General features: G+C 44.0%; 3 non-coding genes across 3 annotated transcripts; 2 read left to right on the plus strand and 1 right to left on the minus strand.

The window, feature by feature from the left end:
* Nucleotides 1-15,676: 15,676 nt before the first annotated feature.
* On the minus strand, nt 15,677-15,749 carry TRNAV-CAC (transfer RNA valine (anticodon CAC)). The gene has a single exon. It is a non-coding gene; the product is annotated as a tRNA-Val (tRNA).
* A 936-nt stretch (nt 15,750-16,685) lies between these two features.
* Nucleotides 16,686-16,792, plus strand: LOC118149299 (U6 spliceosomal RNA). Its single transcript, XR_004736689.1, has one exon. It is a non-coding gene; the product is annotated as a U6 spliceosomal RNA (small nuclear RNA).
* A 308-nt stretch (nt 16,793-17,100) lies between these two features.
* LOC118149321 (U6 spliceosomal RNA) lies at nt 17,101-17,207 on the plus strand. Its single transcript, XR_004736709.1, has one exon. It is a non-coding gene; the product is annotated as a U6 spliceosomal RNA (small nuclear RNA).
* The last annotated feature ends 961 nt before the right edge of the window (nt 17,208-18,168 follow it).

Here is an 18,168-nt window from a genome sequence, read left to right on the forward strand (position 1 = left end):
TACCACTCCTATTAAAAGAAAATAATTTTCACATTGACTAACATAGCAAAATCTAACACTGTGCTGTAGAAAAGAACTACATCTAAGAAGAGTTTCAGGAAGGCTAAATAAATGATGAATGGATGTACCAGAATTTGTTCCTAAATTTAAGCAGGGGTTGCAGTTGTAATTATCCATCAAAGTAGGATTCTGACTAAAAAGCATTAAAAGAGAGAAATTTTAACCACAATTTTAATTAAAAAGGTACTGACACTTTATGCAAGGAAAAATAGAGGCACCCAATAATAGGAGACTAACAAATCCCTCAGATCTAGAAAGATCAAGTGAACAATAATTTATTGTCCTAATTTAGGATACAGAAGACCTAAACAACCTCATAAATAGATTTATTTAAGTAGATTCAATAATATTAAACTGAACCTTAATAATAGAGAATAAGTTCTTTTTAAAAAATGCATTAAGCATTCACAAAAATGTGATATTTACATCCTAAGCTACAAAGAAAATCTTTTATTTTATTTTTGATTTTTCGTGAGTGCTGTTAAAGACAAGAAACTCTCAATATATCCAAAGTGAAGAAATAATAATTCAAATAGTATTCTCTGACCAAAATATAATACAATTAGACAAACCAAACAATAACAAACCAAAAAGCCTTTTCCAAAGGGAATTTTATTTGCACACACTCACACTCACTCTCCCATACACTTCCCCAAAGGGAAATTTCCGAACATGCTGGTAAACCACTCCTGGGTCAAACGCAAAATGCAAAACACATTGCAGGTTTTTGTTTTTTGTTTTTTCCTAACAAGGCGAGGCAAAGCCTTTATTCATTTTAATGTTGCACAAATGTAAGGACCATAGAATCTGGGTTTAGGTAACAATAATTAAAAGATAGAAAATGTCTCATATTACAGAAATTTAAAGATTGACTATACAATAAATGATGAAGAAAACTAAAAATAGAACAGGACAATGTTCAAATAGCAAATACAATTAGCAAATGGGGCCAAAAGATCAACATATATCCCGAATCATCTTTCATGCAGTGTCTCAGCTTTTTTTCCCCAAACATAACAGGTTAATTAAAACTAGCCCTATTAAGAATATTAGTTTGCTGGGCGTGATGGCTCACACCTGTAATTCCTGCACTTTGGGAGGCTGAGGTGGTGGATCACCTGAGTTCAGGAGTTCAAGACCAGCCTGGCCAACATGATGGAACCCTGTCTCTACTGGAAAAAAAAAAAAAAAAGCCAGGCATCGTGGTGCATGCCTGTAATCCCAGCTACTCAGGTGGCTGAGGCAGGAGAATCACCTGAACCTGGGAGTCGAAGGTTGCAGTGAGCCGAGATCACACCACTGCACACTCCAGCCTGAGCAATAAGAGCGAAACTCTGTCTGAAAAAAAAAAAAAGAATATTAGTTTATGTTTCCTTCTGAAATTAATATTTGAATGAAAGATGTATTAATAACTCATGGTTTCCTATTGAAGATTCCACCAGATGATGCTCAGAGATTTAGACTGCTAGAATAAGACACAACTGGGTGATTATTTCAAAGTATGAACTACAGGTAAAATCTATTCATTTATTTTTATTATCTTTTTTCTTGAGATGATGTCTCACTCTGGCTCCCAGGCTGGAGTGAAGTAGCGCGATCTTGGCTCACCACAACCTCTGCTTCCCAGGTTCAAGCGATTCTCCTGCCTCAGTTTCCCAAGCAGCTGGTGTTAAAGGTGGGCACCACCATGCCCAGCTAATTTTTGTATTTTTAGTAGAGATGGGGTTTCACCATGTTGGTCAGGCTGGTCTCAAACTCTCGACCTTGTGATCCACCCTCCTTTGCCTCTCAAAGTGCTGGGATTACAGGAGTGAGCCACCACACCTGGCCTTTTTTTTTGAAATGAAGTTTCACTCTGTCACCCAGGCTGGAGTGCAACGGCATGATCTCAGCTCACTGCAACCTCCACCTCTTGGGTTCAAGCGATTCTCCTGCCTCAGCCTCCCGAGTAGATGGGATTGTAGGCACCCACTGCCACTCCCAGCTAATTTTTATATTTTTAGTAGAGAAAGGGTTTCACCATGTTGGCCAGGCTGGTCTCGAACTCCTGACCTCAAGTGATCTGCCTGCCTCAGCCTCCCAAAGTGTTGGGATTACAGGCATAAGCCACTACGCCCAGCTTAATTTTTGTATTTTTAGTAGAGACGGGCTTTCACCATGTTGGCCAGGCTAGTCTTGAACTCCTGACCTCAGGTGATCCACCCAGCTCAGCCTCCCAAAGTGCTGGGATTACAGGCATAAGCCAACTGTGTCCAGCTGAACTACAGGTAAAATCTAAAAGGACATACATAATTTTTTTTGAGACAGCCTATATGTCTTTTAAATTAGAAAATATTTTTTTAGGCCGGGTGCAGTGGCTCATGCCTGTAATCCCAGCACTTTGGGAGACCGAGGCAGGAGGATCACGAGGTCAGGATTTCAAGACCAGCCTGACTAACATGGTGAAACCTCATCTCTACTAAAAATACAAAAATGAGCTGGGCATAGTGGCAGGCTCCTGTAATCCCAGCTACTCTGGAGGCTGAGGCAGGAGAATCTCTTGAGCCCAGGAGACAGAGGTTGCAGTGAGCTGCATCCTTTCAATGGTGTTTAAGAGAAATTCCCTTTCTTTGGGATCTTTTACATAAGTGTCAATAAGGAGACTATATATTTAAGAATGTATGTTTTTAGGGCTCCTGCAATCTGACCTTCTTGGCTAAATCGCTCCACTAAGTTTTCATTTACTGTGCTATCACTTGCTGCAAAGAAAGCCAGAACATGGGATATAAAATCTCACTCCTTGGTTCAGAAGGAAGCCTCCGCCTTCTTATACATTTACCAATTATCATGGTACTCGATGGGGAAGGTGACAAAGCGGCAGGGATTTTCTCTCAGCAGTGGTTCATCCTCCACACCAGGGGTAACTACTTTAGTTTTCAGCTCCGCAGGCTCCTAGTAGATTCTCCTAACGGTTTGCTGGCCCCGTCACGGTCCCACTCAGGACCAGGGACATGTTCTCCTTGTTGGCCAGGCTAAGACCCTTCAGCAGCAAGAGCTGCAGTTGCAAAAAATTAGCCAGGCGTGGTGTTGGGCACCTGTAGTCTCAGCTAATTGGGAGACTGATGCAGGAGAATCACTTGAACCCGGGAGGCGGAGGTTGCAGTGAGCCCAGATCGCACCACTGCACTCCAGCCTGGGCAACAGAGCGAGACTCCGTCTCAAAAAAACAAAGAGCTTTAGTTGCTGCGGGTCCGCGATGGGAGTGAGCGGGACGCGGACCAAGAGCATGGTGGTGGCGCGGAAGAAGTTTTTAAAAACAGTAATGCAAACCAGAATCTATGGGAAACGGCGAAGCTTTATTTAACACAGCATTTCCAAAACTTGTTTGAACACAGAAATGTAGTGACTTTAGCATTCTGTGAAACAGAATATATAGGGGCTTAGGGTAGCATACAGGATTTGGAACAGGATATAAATTATAATCCGAACTCTTAGTAGTAACACTGGATGACATTGGGTACATTGTATTTTTTTTCATCTATTAGATACAATTATTCCATACCAACTATGGCATATGGTGGTAATCCTGATGAAATGTTACTTGTCTGAAAAATATAAAACACTACAGATGCTGAAGTGGTTTGGAGAATTTTTAAAAACTCTACAGAAATGCAAAGGTTTTTTTTCTCAGATTTTATAGTAATAGTAGATTTAGGGTTAGTGCTCAGTATATCATTTCAACGGTGTTACATTTGTAAGTCTCTTGCCTTATATCTTTTAAGTTTCTTTTTGAAAAAGTTGATGTTGGGTAATTTGGCTTTTCTCTTGTACTGTAGAAAAACTTTGTCAATAACTGAGAAGGAGAATAGGTAAGAAGGGAGAAAAGGAAGGAATTTTTTTTTTTATTGAGACAGTCTTGCTCTGTCACCAGGCTGGAGTGCAGCAGCGCAATCTTGGCTCACTGCAACCTCCGTCTCCTGGGTTCAATAGATTCTTCTGCCTCAGCCTTCCACGTAGCTGGGACTACAGGTGCGCACACCCATGGCCAGCTAATTTTTGTGGTTTTAGTAGAGACGAGGTTTCACCACGTTGGCCAGGATGGTCTCGATGTCTTAACTTTGTGATCTGCCTGCCATGGCCTCAGGGTGTGAGCCACCTTACAGGCATGAGCCACGGTGCCTGGCCAAGGAATTTATTAATATGAATTTTTTTTCCTGTAGATATCTCAGTATTGTAGATTACATTGAATTGTCCTTTTTTTTCTGATTCTTTGAGACACAGTTGAGATTCTGTTACTGACGATCTGTCTTGGGACATTGAGGCATTGGTGTAATTAAGAGTGTTTATTTATGAGACAGGGTCTCACTCTGTTGCCCAGGCTGGAGTACAGTGGTGTGATCACAGCTCACTGGATCTCCTGGGCTCAAGCAATCTTCCCACCTCAGCCTCTCGAGCACCTGGGACTACAGGCAGGAGCCGTGATGCCCAGCCAATTTTTAAATGTTTGTAGAGATGGAGTCTTACTTTGTTGTTCAGGGTGGTCTCAAACTCCTGGACTCAGTGATCTTCCTGTCTCAGCCTCCCAAAGTGCTGGGATTACAGGCATGAGCCGCTGCACCTGGCCAAGACCATATATTCAAACTTTACAAGTTGTGCACTTTTAAGGTGCAGCAGAACCAGTTATTGAATGACTGCCATAAAGATGGAATAGTGGCCAGGTGCAGTGGCTCATGCCTGTAATCCCAGCACTTTGGGAGGCTGAGGCAGGCGGATTATCTGAGGTCAAGCATTCAAGGCTGTCCTGGCTAACATGGTGAAACACCGTTTCTACTAAAAATACAAAAAATTTGCTGGGCGTGGTGGCACAGGCCTGTAATCCCAGCCACTCAGGAGGCTGAGGCTGGAGAACCGCTTGAACCCAGGAGGTGGAGGTTTCAGTGAGCTGAGATCACACTGTTGCACTCTAGCTTGGGCAACAAGAGTGAAACTCCGTTTCAAAAAAAAAAAAAAAAAAAAAGCTGGAATAGTTTTCTGAATACATGAGTACATGAAAGTGTGAGGGGCTCTTAGTGGTTGTCTAGGTTCATTTGTATGTATGCTCAACAGTAAAAGAGGTATTTTTTTGTATGTTCTTTTTTGTTTGTTTTTCATTACAAAAATTAAAAGAGGCTGGGCGTGGTGGCTCACGCCTGTAATCCCAGCACTTTGGGAGACCGAGGCGAATGGATCACCTGAGGTCAGGAGTTCGAGGTTAGCATGGCCAACATGGTGAAACTTCATCTCTACTAAAAATACAAAAATTAGCCTGGCATGGTGGCACGTGCCTGTAATCCTAGCTACTCAGGAGGCTGAAGCAGAAAAATCACTTGAACCCACGAGGCGGAGGTTGTAGTGAGCTGAGATCGAGCCACTTCACTCCAGACCAGGTGACAGCGCAAGACTATGTCAAAAAAAAAAGGAAGAAAAAGGAAAAAAGGAAGCTGGGCTAGAGATTAAACATTTCACAGAGAAGGAAATACAAATGGCCAGCTGCGGTGCTCATGCCTGTAATCCCAGCACTTTGGGAGGATCACTTGAGGCCAGAACATCGAGACCAGCTGGGCAACATAAATGAGACCTCATCTCTACTAAAAATCAAGTGTTGCCTCTAGGGAGAGAGAAGGAATAATAGGAAGGCATTGGGGGTAGATGATAAACTTATTTGAATATTGTTTTATAGAGTTTATTTTGAAAACATGTATTTTACATAATTATAAAACAAAAATTTTAAAATGATCTATTTTTACAACAAATAGTTTTTTTTAAAAGAAGAAATAGTTGGCTATAATACAACAGCTATTATATAAATGAGTTAATACCTCTACTTCCTCTCAACTTGACAAATTTCATATTGTTTTCTTTCTTGAGATTAAGTCTCCCTCTAGTGGAGACTAGTTTTACAACTAGTCCCCAACACCCAGCACCACAAAGGGAAAAAATCCTTCGCCTATTGCCTCCTGCTGCGGTAAAATTATATATTATAGGTATCAGTCTTGAGAAGGAGGATGTGGTGGAAGATACTGAGCAATGGGGTAATAAAGAGTTGGGACCAGAGTTAACTTTTATCAGGAATTAGGGATATGAGAAGCTCTAAGAGCCAAGATTTGGATTATTCAACTCGGAAAGGGGTTGACTTCATGACGGTAAAAAAATTCCACCACCTTTGCCCAGAAAGAGGTGATTCACACGCTGATATCACTGTGTTCTCAGGGAAATAGCTCCCCACAAGACATTGCATTAGGGAGAAGCCACGGTGAGGAACAGTGATGAGCAGGGCATGAAGAGTGATCGTCCGAAGCCAGATATGATGTCATGAGGGTGAACTCCAGGACCTCCTGTCCTTCAGGATGATCCCACAGTCTCACTGACCGCTCAGGCCAGATTCATGAAAGCTTTGTCTTTCCAGAGACTGATCAGGGCAAAAGGTACTGACAGCCCCTTCAGCTCCCGGCAGGGAGGGGCAAGGACTACCCACATTGAAAGTGGCCCCTTGGGGGATGACAGGAGGATCCTTGTGTCCTGGGCTACCCTAGGTCTCATCTGACCTTGCATAGTGAAAGCTACTCATGGGAGAACTCTCTTATCAGGGAAGCCCTTAGAGTGGGAGGGCTTTCCTAACATCGACTCCCATTTCTGGGAGTATATGCCATTCTTCTCCACTCTCTGCTGCACTGTGGTCTTAGCCTCTGTAGAGAATGTTTGTTGCTTGCCACCTCAGCATATATCTTCCACCCTCTTTACAATTTTCAATAAGAACACAAAAAGAAATGAAGACTAAAAATGGCCCAGTTTCCTAAGATCATTTTCTGATCCTATAGAATCTAATTCCTTAATTCAGCTCTGTGATCCTGCTCTTTTGCATATCTAGCTTGAGAATCCTGTCCAGGGAGGGACTCACTTGAAGAATTATTTCTGCCAATTCCCATATCTTTCTTTGTCTTGCCTCACTTTCTCCTTTAAGAGGTGAATTTACAGACACATTAAAATTCTGGAGGAAAACACTGGGCTAATTAAGTGTGGTGACCCTTCCTAGAAGCAAAATGTAGCATATTTCTGTAGGAGTACATCAGCAAAGAAGACCATTGAGGAAGATATCTCTCTCCAAACATGTCGGTTGCTAAAGGCCAGCCCCCAGACTGTAATTCCTAAAGTAAAAAAAGGTAATGTCAACCTTATATAATAGAATATTATTCAGCCTTGAAAAGGCAGGATATTCTGACACATGCCAGAACATGGATGGAACTTGAGGACACTATGCCCAGTGAAATAAGCAAGTCATGAAAGGACAAATGCTGTATGATTCTACTGACATGAGGTACTTTGAATAGTCAAAGTCATAGAACAGAAATTAGAAGAGTGGCTGCCAGGAGCTGAGGGAAGGGATGATGGGGAGTTATTGCTTAATGAGTACAGAATTTCAGTTTTGCAACATGAAAAGAGTTCTGGAAATGGATAATGGTGACGGTTGCAAAATGATATGAATGTATTTAATACCACTGAGCTCTACACTCACAAATGTTTTGGATGATAAATGTTATGTTATGTAATATTACCACAATAAAAAAATTGGGGGAAAAAAAGCAATATGACCCTTACTGAGGACTGCCAGGAGTAATGAAAGCAGGTAACAGGCCACGCCTGTAAACCTAGCACTTTGGGAGGCTGAGGCAGGTGGATCACCTGAGATTGAGAGTTTGAAACCAGCCTGACCAACATGGAGAAATCCCATCTCTACTAAAAAATACAAGATTAGCCAGGTGTGGTGGCACATGCCTATAATTCCAGCTACTCGGGAGACTGAAGCAGGTGAATCATTTGAACTCAGGAGGTAGAGGTTGCAGTGAGCTGAGATCGTGCCACTGCACTCCAGCCTGGGTGACAGAGCAAGACAGTAAGACTCCGTCTCAAAAAAAAAAAAAAAAAAAAAAAAAAAAGCAGTGAGACTAGAGTCTATCTAGATCAGAATTATTAGTCATATCATCATTATGGAAGTGATTAAATTAAAATGTAACAAAAATGTTTAAACGTATTTTTGCGATAACCAAATATAAAATTATAATAGTAGTACATTTTGCATATGAGAAAATTGAAGCACAGGAAAGTTAAATAATTTCTCCAAGAACACACAGTAAGTTGTAGAACCAGTTACCAAACCCAGGTAGTCTGGCAAACCCCCACACTGGCCTGGTCCTGAAAGCCCAGACCCTAAAACCTGAAATCTCTAGCCTCCAACTAATTTGATTGGTTAAACCAATCGCATCAATTTATTTCCTATGGGAATGCTCAGATGTTTAACTTCCTAATGTTCACTGAGACTCTTCAAGAGTGGGTGAGGGATAGAATATACAGCATTTCCTCAGTTTAGCCATTGAATTGATTTTTTTATAAGCATCTCAAGGAACTTGAGCCCAAATTTTGCAAAACTGCATGTAATATGCAATGTTGCGTTTGTTTGTCTTTTCCAGCTACTTTAAGAGAATATTTAAATTATTTTCTCTCATTTGGAAAATTTTTAAATTGAGATATTGAAAAACTTAATGATTTGTTCAAGGTCATAATCAGTTACTATTGTAGTCAGAATTAGAATCTAAGCCTGGCTACAATTTCAGGGATCTTCTTTTAAAGTTGTTGTTTTTTTTAACACTTTTTTTTTTTTAAGACAGGATATCACTCTGTTGCCCAGGCTGGAGTGCAGTGGCATGATCGCAGCTCACTGTAGCCTCGACCTCCCCAGGCTCAGGTGATCCTCCAACCTCAGCCTCCTGAGCAGCTGGGACCACAGGCATGCGCCACAATGCCTAGCTAATTTTTGTATGTTTTTGTAGAGACAGGGTTTCACTATGTTGCCCAGGCTAGTCGCGAACTCCTGGGCTCAAGTAATCTGCTTGCCTCAGCCTCCCAAAGTGCTGGGATTATAGGCATGAGTCACAAAATTATTTTTTTTCTAATTACGGAAGGAATACTAGCAAATTTCATTCCAGCAAATCAAACAATACCAAGCATTTACCTAGAGGAACTAAGTAAACCCCATAACACTAAATCTTGGTTATCTATTTCTGTATAACCACTTCAAAATTTAATGGCTGTGGCAGATTGTATTTTTCAAGACGGTTCTAACAAGATATTCCACACTACATGCGCTTCTTAAATGTGACTCTCCTCCCATTAAGAGGTGGAGTCTATATTCCCTCCTCTTGAATTTGGGTGGGCCTGTAAATGCAAGGTCGAAAAGGTGATACATCTTCCCCTCGATTTTCTTAGGAGTCACTCAGAATCCAGCCACCTTGGAAATGAGGAAGCAGAACAACCTCATGGAGAAACCACATAGGTGTTCTGCTGACAATCCCGGCTGAGATCCCAGTCAACAGCCAGCATAACCTCAGACATATGTTGAAGTAAATTAAAATGGAGACCATGCCTGAAGAATCCCTGAGCAGACAAAACCAGGCCTCATAAGTGACCTCAGCCTTGCTTGATTTACTAACACAAGGGAAACTTATGTTGAGCCATTTCTTGTAAATGTCTATATTAAAGAAAAACAGAACTTAAACTCAACCAATTGGAAGTAGCCAACAAACTTATATAACTAGGGACTTTCCAACAAGTTAGAATGAATAAAGCAACTGTATAATTGCAATCAATCAAATTTTTTATTTTGCTTCCACATTTACCCCATAAATACTTACCCCTGATGATTTGTCATGGGAAAACTAAGCTTCTAATTTCTTTTGGTTTGGTATTTCCCAATTCATAGATTGCTTCCTACTCAAATGAACTTTTAAATTTTTTTTGTGTGCCTCAGTGCACCTTTTACATATGTGAATGAGCAATTCCAAATGATTAGGGTTCCAAGCTTTTAAGTCATCTCAGGCTTCCAACTCTTCTCAGCTGAGGTCTCAGTGCTTCTGAAGCACAGACAAATCATCCACACTATACCCTTTCCAAATTCTTGACCCACATAATCCATGACATAATAAACTGGTTGCTGTTTTGCACCAGTAAGTTTGGAGTGGTCTGTTACACAGCAGTCGGTACCTGGAACACTCCCTTATCTTCCCCAAGGTAGCATCTTGGTGAAGGTGGAGCTACCAATGACCTAGAGATAGCAGAAAAAGGAGGCAACCTCAAGTCCCTGTGACTAGACTCTGGCACCCTAATGCTCTCAGATGTGTTGGGCTGGCCTCGTCCCTGAGTACCTTGTGCTGAGCGAAGTACAGCTTTTTCTGTTGGGCCTTTTGGAGTATCATCCTAACATTGACTTCTCAAGTGTCCGGTCTCATACCATCCCATTTGCCTCTAGTTGCCAAGTCCCTGCCCAGCGGGCTTCCTTGTCTTATTCCCAGACTTCTACAAAAGACATTTATTCTTGTCTAGGTATATTCCCTTAGAAGGAGATAGGAGTCAAATTTGTTCAGAATCCATTCCTCTCTCCATTCCCTCAACTCCTGATGGAGCTGGGGAAAGTTCTCACCACTTACTCCAAAGGGTTTTAAAATCCATTCCCTCAGGAGCAGGAGGCTTAGATTCCTTCCAGCACTGGCTTTGCCTTCAGGGTTTCACTGGAATATTTGAGAATGTTCTGCAAGGGATGAAGGGTGAGCAGCTGTGTTTGTTCAAAGCAGCAGGAAGTACTGCTGGACGCCAAACCCAGCCTCCTGCAGTTTCCTCACTGCCTCATCGTGTGGCCAGAAGAAGCCAAGCTATCCACCCCTTCCATGGTAGGGCTGGGGCTCATGTTCCTTTATTTGGTTCGAACCTCCCAGTTTACCACCCCAAGGACTTGAAGATAAATCACATTCTCAGCAGGCCTGGTTTCAAGTGATGCACCAGCATAAAAAGGGATTTGCAGGCAGTCAGTATAAATCATCTGGGTTTGGATCTAGCTCCAACACTTAATATAATGGGATCTCAGGCATGTCTCTACAATTTTACCTCTTCATCTGTAATATTTTTCTCTTCTTTTCTTTTTTTAAAGATGGGGTTTCACCGTGTTGGTCAGGCTGGTCTCAGGTGATCCGCCCGCCTTGGCCTCCAAAATGCTTGGATTACAGGCGTGAGCCACCACGCCCGACCCATCTGTAATATTTTGATAATAGTTATTTCATAAGATTATTAAAAGGATTCGATGACATAGGAAGTAAACGTAAAGCAAGAGTTAGTTACGATTAGAAAATGCATGTTAGCAAATTAAAGACTGAGAAAGCGATTTAATTAAAGAGAATTGCTTAATTATGTTCAACCCCAGATTTTCCTGCTTGATAAATTTACAGAACCCTTTCAAACGACACACCAGTAATTAGGATTAGGGTGGAGACGGAGGAACTGGAGTGAACGGGACTCGACTGGAACACGTCCACGCAAGAGTACGGGGTGAGGTGTGCAGGTCAGTGGGACCGCCACTCCCCTCGGGAAGGACACGGCAGTCTTTTAGTCCTCCTGGGGCTGAACCCGCGACGTCTACGCGAGGCTGACGGGACAGCGTGTTTGGATTAGCTCTTTTTCCGCCCCCTCGCCACAGCCCGCGCGCGTTCCGCTCTGCTTCCCTTCCACCCGCGTGTTGCCAGTACAGTCTCTGTCTCGTCCAGACCCCACTGTCGGGAACTGAGAACAGCCTTTCCCAGACTTCAGGTCTTGATTCACGCCTCCTGGCGGGAAAACTCCCGACTTCGGCGAGGAGCGGGGAGGGGAGCGGGGCGGGGTGCAGCGAGAGGAGGGGCGGGGCTCACGAGTGACGGAGGGCAGAAGGGCGGGGCGCAAGAGCGACTGAGAGCTGGACGCGGGTGAGAGGAGGGGCTTCGCGTGGGAGTGACTGAGGGAACCCTCAGGGGCGGGAGGGGGTGAGGCGCTCCTGGGTGTCCTTGAGCTTGCGGGAAATTCGGGTAACTGTTTCCCCAGGCCTCAGGCCTTCTGCGTCAAATGTGGGGTCTTCACTAGGCCTATGAGGTTGGCCGACGTTCAGGTGCCGGAGAGGAGCCGCCTACCCTGGGGCTGGGCAAGGGACTCTGCCTGGGCGCGCCTGGGCCGGGGAGGAGCGCAGGGCTTGATGCAGGGCACCTCGGCGTGATTCGCGGCGGGAAGTCTTTTCCACCCCTACCCTGATTTCCCCCATTCTCTTTCCTCGAAGCAACTGTTAACAGTTTCTTGCGTGCCCTTCCTAGATGATCTTCAGTCGTCCCTCGGTACTTTTCCAGGTTAGCACCCCACACTAAAATCTGCGGTCGCTCAAGTCCCTCCTATAAAATGGCATAGTATTTACATATAACTGCGCACATCCTCCCGCACAATTTAAATCAGCTATGGATTACTTGTAATACCTAATACAATGTAGTTATGCTGTGTTGTCTGTATTTGCATTATCTTTTGTTATTTTTCCCATTGTTTTGGGAACCTGCTGACGTGGGAGGCCAACTGTGGGAGGCCAACTAGATCTATACATGTATATATTTATATGTGCATAAATATCTTTCCTCCATTTTCCCCTTACTCAAATACCACACACTATATACACTACTCTTCACCCGAGTCTTTTCAGTTAGCAGTAAGTCTCGAACCTGTCCAAGAGCAGGATGACATGCAAAATAAGTGATTTAAAACTCTTTTTATGGCTGGGCTTTAGAGTACTTCCAGCTTTTTTCTTCCTTTTTTCGTTTTTCCTTTTTGAGACGAAGTCTTGCTCTGTCGCCAGGCTGGAGTGCAGTGGCGCGATCTCGGCTCACTGCAACCTCCGTCTCCCGGGATCAAGCGGTTCTCCCGACCTCAGGTGATCCACCTGCCTTGGCCTCCCAAAGTGCTGGGATTACAGGCGTGAGCCACCGCACCCATCTAGTCTCCATCTATTGACTTCATGATCTGTCCGCCTTGTCCTCCAGAGTGCTGGGATTACAGGCATGAGCCACTGCGCCTAGCCATACTTCCAGCTTTTTACTACTATTTTGACAGAGGGCTCACCTATGGGAATTAAAAGATGCGTTTCTAGCCTGGGCATATAATGAAACTTGTCTCTACAAAATTAAATGAAATTAACTGGGTGTGGTGGTGGGCACCTGTGGTCACAGCTACTTGGGAGGCTGAGGTGAGAGAATTCCTTGAGCCTGGGAATTCGAGGCTGCAGTTTCAAGCAATTCTCCCGCCTCAGCCTCCCTAATAGCTGGGATTACAGCGTGCACTACCAAGCCTGGCTAATTTTTATTTAGCAGAGACAGAGTTTCACCATGTTGGCCAGGCTGGTCTTGAACTCTTGACTTCAGGTGATCCGCCTGCCTCCACCTCCCAAAGTGCTGGGATTACAGGCTTGAGCAACCCTGCCTGGCCTGAAGTGGGGAGATTTTATGCAGCTGGTGAATAAAGGAGGGGGAGTTTCAGAGACTTGAGGGGAAAAGTCTGTGCTGCTTTAGTCTCAGATAACACCTTGAACAACCAGCTTCTGGGTGTCAGCAGCTGGGTGCAACATCCTTAAAGGCATTCACTAGTATCTTCTGCATTTTTTTTTTTTTTTTAAGAGACAGGGTCTCACTGTCACCCAGGCTGGATCGCATGACACAATCTTGGCTCACTGCAATCTCCGCCTCCTGGGTTCAAGCAGTTCTCCCACCTCAGCCTCCTGAATAGCTGGGATTACAGGCATATACCACCATGCCTAGTTAATTTTCGTTTTGGGGTTTTTGTTTGTTTGTTTCTAGAGATGAGGTTTCACTCACTGTGTTGGCCAAGGTGGTCTTGAACTCCTGACCTGAAGTGATCCGCCTACCTCCACCTCCCAAAGTGCTGGGATTACAGGCTTGAGCCACCATGCCTGGTCCTTCTGCAATTTTTTTTTTTCAGGACTTTAAATTATATTCTTCTGCTTGACAAAGAAAGCAGTACATTAGCAGTTTATAATTACATTGTAGAAGGAATATTGGGCAAAACACAGGTGCAAGCAAGCAAGGGCCTGACCAGAATTTTCATCATTTCAGTCACTAGAAATGCTGGTGTGGTGATATCTCAAGGGGTCTGGTTACAAATTACCTGAGAAATTCTATGGGAAGCCATGGTCTTGTTTCTTCTCATAAACAAGGCCTGTCTCTCTGTCCCTGGATTTCCCTCTTGTATCCTTGTAAGGATTAGACTTTGTTTTTTTGTGTTTATTTTTAGATATGGAGTTTTACTCTGTCACCCATGGATGGAATGCAGTGCTGCAATCATAGGTCACAGCAGCTTCAAACTCCTGGGCTCAAGCCATCCTCTGGTTTCATTCTCCCAAGACCAGCCTGGCCAACATGGTAAAAGCCCGTCTCTCCCAAAAATACAAAATTAGCTGGTCGAGGTGGTGCACACCTGTAATCCCAGCTACTCAGGAGGCTGAGGCAGGAGAAACACTTGAACCCAAGAGGCAGAGGTTGCAGTGAGCCGAGATCATGCCATTGCACTCCAGCCTGGCCTTTAGAGCAAGACTCTATCTAAAAAAAAAAAAAAAAGAAAAAAAAAATCACAGGGCCTGGTGGCACATACCTGTAGCCCTGTTACAGGAGATAGGAAGAAATTATTTAGGCACTCTAGCCTCCAGTCTGGGTAACAGAGTAAGACCCTGTAAAAAAAAAAAAAGCCTTAAACATATTTAAAAATATGTACAGATGTACAGATTGGCTGTGCGCCATTACTCACGCCTGTAATCCCAGTACTTTGGGAGGCTGAGGTGGGTGGATCAGCTGAGGTCAGGAGTTCGAGACCAGCCTGGCCAACAAGGCAAAACTCTGTCTCTACTAAAAATACAAACATTAGCAGCTGTAGTGGTGGGCACCTATAATCCCAGCTACTCAGGAGGCTGAAGCAGGAGAATCGCTTGAACCTGGGAGGCAGAGGTTGCAGTGAGCTGAGATTACGCCATTGCACTCCAGCCTGGATGACAAGAGCAAAACACTGTCTCAAAAAAAAAAAAAAAAAAAGGAAAGAAAAGAAAAGGAAAAAAAAGTACAATTTGAGTATCTTTTATCTGAAATACTTGGCACCAGAATTATTTTAAATTTTGAATTTTTTCAGATTTTTGAATGTTTGCATTATACCTACCCCTAGTTGAGTATCTCAAATCTGAAAATCTGAAATCCAAAATGCTGCAATGAGCATTCCTTTGATCATCCTGTCAGCACCCAAGAAGTTTAGGATTTTGGAATATTTTGGATTTCAGATTTTCAGATTTGGGATGATCGACCTGTGTTTTATATGAATATTCCAAACAGCCTTCAAATATATGGGCTTTTTTTTTTTTCCTGGGAAATACTAAAATATTATAATAGCTATGTTAAAGCTTACCTGACAACAATAATTAGAACATATTTAAAATGTACAAGTTTTGGCATGTATATACACCTGGAAATTAACATCACAAGTCAGGGCCGATTTACACTGCTCCGAGGGATCCAGTCACCCACAGCCGACAGGGGCGCCCGCCCGCTCGCTTGCACCCGTTGTCGAGAGCCGCTCTGCCGCTGGCGTCTGCGTTTGAGTCCTTTCAGCTCTCCTTGGACCTGGAGTTCCGCGATCTCACCGCGGTCTTGGCGGATTGTTATGTAAAATTCGAGTGGATATAGAGAAGGAAAAAGAAAAGCAAAAATTATCATCTTGTTTCCGCCCGGTTTCGAACCGGGGACCTTTCGCGTGTGAGGCGAACGTGATAACCACTACACTACGGAAACTAGCTGGCAGTGGGTTCCTCGCAAACGACTCTTGAAAGGTGGAGGCTCACCACTGTCCCTGACCCACAAGAAAAGTACCCGGGCGAGCCACCCACAGCTTGGGCTCGGGGCGCGTCCGCAAGTAGCCAGCAAGGCAAGTCAGACCCGGGCTGCTCACATGGGGTCGTGACCGAGAGTGCAGGGGTGAACTTGATGGTGCCTCCTCAAGAAACTTCCGGCGCAGTCAGGGCTGCAGCCAGAGCCCCGAGACACTGGGGCAGGGCTCCAGGCGTCCTCGAATTCTGGTCTTGGAGTTTTCGTGATCCTGTCGGGTCCTTAAGGAGCGCTTGGAGGGGAGCGCGGACGCCCTGGGGCCAGGTCGCCGCGGCCACCGAGAACTGAGCCCAACATATGGACTGGAGAAAAACGGATTAGAAGAGATCTAGGGGACGGACTTGGCCATGTCAAGGAAAACCAGCTCATATTCGAAACAAAATACGCCTTAGGTTTGCCCAGCACTGAATTTAGAAGCATTTTCACCTTCTCGTGTTTAACTAGATTTACAGCAGTGCCATGAGCAAAGTATTAAACCTGTCTTGAAGATGAAGAGACTGAAACTAGTTAAATAGGACTTGGGTAGGATGGAAGCGCTACTTAAAGTCAGGAAAGAGTCTGCCACCCCGCTGTTCTCAGGCTGTATCTCGCTTAGCGGAGCTACACCATAATGTTGTCCAAGGAAGCAGAGGAAGAGAAAAGAGGGAGTGGAGAATATTCCTGGAGGGACTCAAGATGCCTCTCCAGGTAGAACCGCAAGATACCTTGGGTAGAGTGACAGCTGAGGTCGAATACCTCATCTTTTCCACTGTTTCGGCTGAAATTATCTGAGGAGGTAGGAAGAGGAGATGGTTTAGGGATGCCAAATGACAAAGGCGTTAGAAAATTAAGAAGAGAAGGGTCGTGTTCGCTTCGGCAGCACATATACTAAAATTGAAACGATACGGAGAAGATTAGCATGGCCCCTGCGTGAGGATGACACGCAAATTCGTGAAGTGTTCCATTTTTTTTTATTATAAAAATTTTTTAAATAAAATAATTAAAAAAAGAGAGAAGGGTGAGAAAATTTTCAAGGCAGCAGTGAAGACTTAATGCTGTTGTATGATACAAATGTCCAGGGGCTAGCATGGAACGATGTTGGCTGACTGTGTCAGGAGCTCTAATCCGACAAGAACCTAGAGGAGAAAGTGGGTTGTGGGATGAATAAGCAAAGGAGCAGGGTTAAGGAGTTGGGGTGGTAGTGAGAGAGCCCAAGAGAAGCACCTGGTTACAGGTTGAGCCTGTGCCCAATGTAGAAATACGGCAGAGATATCCAATGGTGCTCGCGTTGGCAGCGTGTATACTAACATTGGAATGATACAGAGAAGATTAACATGGCCCCTGTGCAAGAACGAGGCACAAATTCATGAACTGTTCCATTTGTGTTTTAAAGAAACGTCCAGTGGACTGAATGCTAGGCAGATAATAGTTTATCAGGTTAAGGCACTTTATCAGAAAATTGGCTTAAATAGTAAAGGGAAAATATTGCCTTACAATCCTAGGTAGATGTAAGCAGAAGTCTCTGGGCCTGGCGTGGTGGCTCACGCCTGTAATCCCAGCACTTTGGGAGGCTGATGCGGGCGAATAAGAAGGTCAGGAGGTTGAGACCATCCTGGCCAACATGGTGAAACCCCATCTCTACTAAAATACAAAAAATTAGCCTGGTGTGGTGGCACACGCCTGTAGTCCCAGCTACTCTGGAGACTGAGGCAAGAGAATCGCTTGAACCCAGGAGGTGGAGGTTGTAGTAAGCCGAGGTCGTGCCATTGCACTCCAGCCTGGGTGACAGAGTGAGACTCCGTTTAAAAAAAAAAGAAAAAGAATTAAGCCAAAAAAAAAAAAAAAAAACAAAGCGTGTACTTCTTGCAGAACTCATTATCATATAATAGGGATGGGACATACGGCTTCGTTTAAATTATTAGTGCCTACTCCTCCTGAGGTCCAGGTTAAGATTAATCCTACTCAAACTCTAATGCTACTCAAATTCAGGGTATCCCTAAGAAGAGAATGGGATGTTGTAATGCTAGAGAATGGGATGTTGTAATGCTAGAGAATGGGGTGTTGTAATGCTAAAGAGAACCAACAAACATTCTCTACAGAGGCTAAGACCACAGTGCAGCAGAGAGTGGAGAAGAATGGCATATACTCCCAGAAATGGGAGTCGATGTTAGGAAAGCCCTCCCACTCTAAGGGCTTCCCTGATAAGAGAGTTCTCCCATGAGTAGCTTTCACTATGCAAGGTCAGATGAGACCTGGGGTACCCCAGGACACAAGGATCCTCCGGTCATCCCTGAAGGGGCCACTTTCAATGTGGGTAGTCCTTGCCCCTCCCTGCCGGGAGCTGAAG

This window comes from Callithrix jacchus, chromosome 18 (genome assembly GCF_049354715.1).
Source record: "Callithrix jacchus isolate 240 chromosome 18, calJac240_pri, whole genome shotgun sequence".
Lineage (NCBI taxonomy): Eukaryota > Metazoa > Chordata > Mammalia > Primates > Cebidae > Callithrix > Callithrix jacchus.